General features: G+C 40.7%; 1 pseudogene; it reads left to right on the plus strand.

The window, feature by feature from the left end:
* The first annotated feature begins 5,419 nt into the window (after positions 1-5,419).
* Positions 5,420-6,348, plus strand: LOC110297117 (olfactory receptor 9A1-like; annotated as a pseudogene).
* Positions 6,349-7,052: the final 704 nt, after the last annotated feature.

Below are 7,052 nucleotides of genomic sequence, written 5' to 3' on the forward strand. Positions count from 1 at the left end.
TTGAGGGGCATCTGGGTTCTTTCCAGCTTCTGGCTATTATAAATAAGGCTGCTATGAACATAGTGGAGCATGTTTCTTTCTTACTAGTTGGAGCATATTCTGGATATATGCCCAGGAGAGGTATTGCGGGATCCTCCAGTAGTACTATGTCCAATTTTCTGAGAAACTGCCAGACTGATTTCCAGAGTGGTTGTACAAGCTTGCAATCCCACCAACAATCTGAAAACATTCTTATTTTGCTTTATTTAAATGGCTATCACTTTACCTGAAATATTTGGGAAGCATTGTCAATGAAAATATCTAGACTATGAGTTTTAAACTATGTGACTCATGAGATAGTTTTATTTTATCTCACTTTAGCCTTAAATGTGTCCCTCCTTTGTTCTTTTGTTGCAAATCTAAACTTTTTATTTGTGTGTGTGTGTGTGTGTGTGTGTGTGTGTGTGTGTGTGTGTGTATGTGTGTGTGTGTTCACTGGAAACTGAATGCAGAATTGAGTCTAATAGCTTCCCAAAGCAATATAGCTTATTGCTATTGCCCTTGGTTGCCTTCCAGAATTTAAAAATAGGTCCCTATTGCTGAAGACACCATATCCTTGCTCTTTGGACATAGGACTCAGAGGATCTGAGCTGGCACTGATTGAAAAGCTGCCTTCCTAAGGAACAGATTTCATAATACCTGAAGGTAAGGAGAGTAGTCAGCAGCTATGAACCAAAAAAAATGACAAGACACTCATTCCTAAGTGTAAGAGTGTCACTTATTTCTAAGTGGCAACTAATAATTGTCTAAGTGTCTCGGCCTGCTTAACAGAAGGAAAATCACACCTGGCACTCTAAACCTAGCCAACTACGTGGCCAGTAGGGTCATGGATCTTACAGTATCCTACAACTGCCACCTGCTAAATCATTGTAATTCCTAACTGGATTCTAAATACTTGTCTTTTTTAAAAACTATTATTTTAAGTTTCTTCATATTTCCCTTTTCTCTGAAAATGTATTAAAATTTATCATATGATATATTTTGATCATATTTTCCCTCCCCTCAACTCCTCCCAAAGTTTCTATACCCCCTTACCTGTCCAATGTCATGTTCTACCCTCCATCTTCATACACAAACATAAGCGTATCTCTCACCTCTCATCAAAGAAGTGTCTTTTTGCCACAGGAAGAGGCTATTACAAAAATCTATATCCAGCCAAACGTGGAGAATATTCAACTGTAGAGTGCACAGCACCACTTGATACATGCACAACAGAACTCCTGAACCGAAGGCTCAGGGGTCTTTGTGGAAGAGAGTACAAAAAGATTGTAAGCCATAGGTCCAAAAGAGTGTGCCTTTCAGCTCTGAGAAAGAAGCTACATCCATGAAATACCATCAGCATCACCACCTAATCAAGAACTGAACAATTCCAACAGTGACATTCCAGCATAGAATTCACATGGAAGCCCCAGCCCCGGATGAAGAGCCACAGGCAATTAACAATTAATAAGAGAATCTGTCTTCCCCAGGGAAGAGCTTCCCTCATTGCTCAGTCCCTTACCTAACAGTCAGTCCGAGAAACACATACAGGCAGGCTGAACTGAATGGAATCAGCAGTTTGGTTTATTTGTTTACTTGTTTTACATATATTCAAAGCAGTGAACTTGACCAGAGTAGAAAGGACAAGAGGAAGGGTTAAATGATCTAATTATATTATAATTAATTAATTTTTCACAAATTAATAACAACAACAATTAACCCAGGGAGTCCCACTGGTTAAACAAGCATCAGTGGCTTCGTAATAAAAGAGAGACATTAGTTACCATACTTGCTCTTTCTCATTAGGTGATGCCCTTGTGTTAAAACACAGCAAGAAATTATCTACCAAACGCCACCCAAATGCTGTTGGAATTCCCAGTTTCTACAATTTCCAAACAAACTTCTTTTCTTTATAAACTACTCAGCCTCGAGTATTTGATGGAAAAGCACAAAATAGGTTAAAATAAAAAAACCTTGTTGTCAAGAAGCAGCACTGTTACTGCACATATATCTGAAAATGTGTACATAGCTTTGGGAGTTAGGTAACTGGTAGAGGCTAGAGCAGCTTTGAATATGACAAAACGCTTTTGTTGTCTAAACAGCATTTTGAAGGTGGGATACTAATCTTGCCCCACTGGGTCAGTATGCCTGAGGAAAGCCTTTTAAAAGGAGAGTATGAACAACGTGTGTGTGCTCACAGTATTGAGGTTTCAGTCTGTCCTCACTTGGCTTCACTGTTTCTGGGCAGAGCATCATTGCCAGGGCTATGCTGTAAAGCAAAGAGCTCATCTGGTGGCAGACAGGAGCCAGAGTTAGCCAGGGAAGGGGGAAGGGAAAAGTCAAACCCTTCGAAGTTGTGCTCCCAGTAACCTGCCTGTTCCAAGCAGAGCCCACTTCCTAATAGTCCCAATCCTGGCTTCTGGGCTTTCTACATAGATATTGGAACCTTTGGTACAGTCTTCTTAATGATAGCTTTATTTTGTATAGGATTAAAATAAAGGGATGCACATAGGAGAAGGAAGGGCTGATTTGAACTGTTTGTGGACAACTAAGACTTGAAGCCATGGAGAAAGCAACCTGCATGATAAGAAACCCTTGGTGAGAGAGTGTTCCATTTAGCCCATTACACAACAACACTTTTAGAAGTTCTCAACCCTGATCAGCCTCAGGAGAAATGGGGTAATAGTTTCTCTGGCTTTCTCTAGACTTTATCCCTAGGTTCCCAGTGAACTAACTTTCTTCACTGAACAGTTTCCCTTAGGGAAACACAGTGTGGTGAGATGGGAAATGGCAGATGGAAAAGTTAAGAAAAACAATTAGACGTGCAAGATCACTGGTCATTCTGGGTTTTCCCTAAATACTAGTGCAAAGAAAATTCTTTATTTCTGAGAGTAAAGACAGAAGCAGCTTGCTCTAGCCAGTAGATCATGCTCAGTACAGATCAGCCAGGAGGAGGTAGCCTGAGATGAACTACAGCATCTTGTTCAGGTCAGCTCTTTTCTATGGAGGTGAGTCTCTCCCAGGATTCCCTGTCTGTGGAGGAGAGAGGGGCATGTGCTGAAATGAACATCTCCAGGGCTGGCTACCTAGTAGAATCATACAAATTAGACCCTGAGGAGGGGCATAGAGGAGCAGTAGAATAAACAGAGTCAAAAGAGGGGACTTTTCCAAGGCATAGAGTCTGGATCTGGATCTGGATCTGCTCAGGCTCAGTGTTAGACACAGGCAGAGCTCTTGGTATTCTCAAATCCCCATCTCTCTTAACTTTTCATATGGTCCTGACTAGGCAAAGATTATAAAAAGCGAGTGAGTGAGTCCTCCCAGCTTATCTGTCCCTACTCCACAATGCTATTTCATAAATATTTACCTAAAAAGACTGAAGGTTAAAAGGACAGTGTCATAAAGACAAAGGAAAATTTTTTTAAATCACCAGAATTGTATATAGCAAAGATAGGATAAGCTTTGCTTATAACATTTTTTCCTTCATTAACTAATTCATGGATTGACTAAAAAATATTAATTGGAACTAGGCCACTTTCCATAATGAACAAGAAGGGCAAGGATCTTCTCATAGTGTGAGGACGTGGTGAGACAAGTGAGCATAAATAGCATTTGACATTCAACTTCAACTGTAAGAGCTGACAACATAAGGAATCTTACTGAACCAAGTAAAAGGCACTATATGTTCTCTTAGAAGTAGTGATACAAAATAACCTCTTAATCCTGGACCTTAGAAACAACAAAAAGACTACAAAAAGAAGACCCCAAATCCTAATGGGCTGAAGTCATTGTCTATTGCATACTAGTAACAGGTAGAAAATGAAATTTCTCACATTACTCATGCAGCAAAGCATGATTAGAGAAGGAACATTTACTCAGAGATGACTTCTTAGAATTACTATACTGAGATCATAACCATCTATCTTATGTAAGACCCAGGTGAACTTGGATTTCATGGATGATAGCTTTGTTTCTTTTCTAGAATGTTCAGCTATCATGAAAAAGGGATATTACTTGGACCCAGGGCCTCCTGTTCACCAGGTCAACATAAGGAAAACATAAGAAGAATAGAAGTTGAGGATTGAGGATCTAAAGGCCTCTTCTAGGTCCTTCTTCTGGATCCTCCTTCTGTCCTTCTGGTGATTGCAAGCACTAAAGTCTTGGAGAGGGATGGCCTTGCCTGAAAAATCCTAGCTCCTGTTTAATCCTCCTTTAATAAAAGATTTACTGAGGGGAAAGCAAGGAAGACTTTTCTGCCCAAGAGTAGGATGGAGCTGGGCATGGTGGCGCACGCCTTTAATCCCAGCACTTGGGAAGCAGAGGCAGGTGGATTTCTGAGTTCAAGGCCAGCCTGGTCTACAAAGTGAGTTCCAGGACAGCCAGGGCTATACAGAGAAACCCTGTCTTGAAAAAAGAAAAAAAAAAAGAGTAGGATGGAAGAAGACACTGCCCACTCAGGGAACCAGCCAGCCAACAGACTCGGGGAAACTGAGTTGTGATCTTCAGCCTTATTCTCAATCATCCACACAGTTCCATACTGCATCCTCACCAACCACAGCAATGACAATGGGCAAAACACACTCTTTACAAGAGGGTAAATGGAGCCTAAATTCTGGAGAAACACAGGAACTAGCATCTCTGAGGATATTCTACAGAAGAGGTTTCCTCTGGCACACAGTGCTAGAGCAGCAATCCATAAAACAGAATACACTCACCAGATATGATAATTAGGATATTGCAGATGACAGGAGCTAATCATAAAAAAGAGCCTTATGTGGCCCAAGAAGCATACTCATTGGATGCTTAGTGTCAAAGATGGAGACTTAGGGACTGTGTTTAGGAGCAAGAGAGTATCTGTTGGTAGGTTTCAATGGCCATACTGTGGTGTTGATTACTGAGACCATCTTTTATCCAGTTCAATGTTCTTCAGGCTTTGGAAAAACTGTTATCATCAACTGTGTAAAGAAATAGGACAGCAAGAATCTTTCATAGTCACTGAGAGCTTATGAACAGGAGGGGAGTATATTTACAAGTGGTATCTGCTCCTTGTATTCTTAGTATACATGAGCATCTGCTAAGTTGCATAAATTAATGGAGTTTAGTAGAATTTTTTATATATGCATGCAATACTCACTCTTCAAATCCAGCTCCCCTTCCTTAAGCACATACTCCAAACATCTAACTCTGCCTGATCTCTAATTACTGAATTTGGCATTCAGATTAACATTTGTAACTTCCACATAAGAAAAAGCACTTTGTCTTTTATTGTCTGTCTTCTTTCATTCAGCCCTAGCCATTGTGCTGCACATGACTGGACCATATTATTTGTAAAATGAAATAGCAAGCAGTGTTTTATCTCCCTTTTCTTTAGAGTTCATAGTGACAACGTGCTCAGAAACAAATGTTGGGAAACTACTCTAGTGCCACAGAATTTTTTCTGTTAGGTTTTCCTGGCACCAAAGAACTACATCACATCCTTTTTGCGACCTTCCTTCTTTTGTACTCAGTGACAATCTTGGGAAATATGCTCATCATCATAGTAGTCCATGCTGACAAATGTCTGCAGTCTCCCAGGTACTTCTTCCTTGGTCACCTCTCTGTCCTGGAGATCCTCATCACATCTGTGGCTGTCCCTTATATGCTCCAGGGGCTACTTCTACAGACGCAGATAATATCTTTGACTGCTTGTTGCGTACAACTGTATTTGTATCTTTCTTTGGGGAGTTCAGAGTTAATATTATTAGGGGTGATGGCAGTGGACCGGTATGTGGCTGTCTGCAACCCTCTGAGATACAATGTCATCATGAGCAGCTATACTTGTACCTGGATGGTAACCGTGTCATGGGTAGTTGGATTCCTCTTTTAAATATGGCCAGTCTATGCCACATTTCAGCTTACTTTCTGCAAGACAAACCTATTAGATCATTTCTATTGTGACCGGGGACAGTTGTTCAAGCTATCCTGTGAAAACACCCTTTTCACAGAGTTGATTCTGTTTTTAATGGCTGTTTTCATTATCGTTGGTTCCATGATCCTTACAATTATCTCTTACACATACATCGTCTCCACCATCCTCAAGATCCCCTCAGCTTCTGGTCGGAGGAAAGCCTTCTCCACCTGTGCCTCCCACTTTACCTATGTTGTGATTGGCTATGGCAGCTGCTTGTTCCCAAGCAGACACAGGCAGCAGAGTACAACAGGGTGGCTTCACTGCTGGTGTTGGTGGTGGCACCCTTTCTGAATCCTTTCATCTCCACTCTTCGAAATGACAAATTTATAGAGGCCTTCAGAGATGGAGTGAAGCGCTCCTGCCAACTTCTCAAGCATTAGGGCTACCTTGGGTACCATCTTCACTGTGGGCTTTCGCAATCTGAAAACAACAAGCAATTCAAACCATTCTGTAATAAACATTTTCCACATCAGATTTTGTGTGGTTCATAGACAATTTTAATATTCTGAGTAGCTGCCATTTGCAACAGAGTGGATTCTATGTAGATTACTCAACTATTGTTAGTTGTGTTTTGTGGTCTTGGGCATTGAATCTATGCTAATGCACATATTAAACAAGTGCTGTATCATTAAGCTGTATCCCAGCCTTCAGCCTGTTATTTTTAGTAGATCAATATACAAATATTTATAATTACAAAGCATTTCCTAAAATAAATTTGACATGTGAACTATATGCTCATTTTATAATATCTGAACATGTGTGTGGGATAAAAAAATTAGATTTATTCGCTCAGAGCTAACAATTTTTTTATTCTAGTTTCCAAGACTATCTTCCTCTACATAGCAATGAGCTTTCATTGTGTTTTCCTGATGTTTGATGCTTATAATTGCTGAGCAATGTCAGAACTAGGCTCATGCTTCAACCATCTTACAGGTCACGCCTCCAGGGTCTCACGAGTGACAGCACCTCACTGGGAACTTTTCTACTGGTAGTAAGGAGAGTGAGCTCACTCTACAGCCCTGGCCCTTCAGCAGTCTCAGGCCAGGCTTTCTCCAGGTGCATCTTAAATCTGTGAACTTTCCTA

The sequence above is a fragment of the Mus caroli genome, unplaced genomic scaffold, assembly GCF_978045245.1.
Source record: "Mus caroli unplaced genomic scaffold, Mus_caroli_1 scaffold_7, whole genome shotgun sequence".
Taxonomy (NCBI): Eukaryota; Metazoa; Chordata; class Mammalia; order Rodentia; family Muridae; genus Mus; species Mus caroli.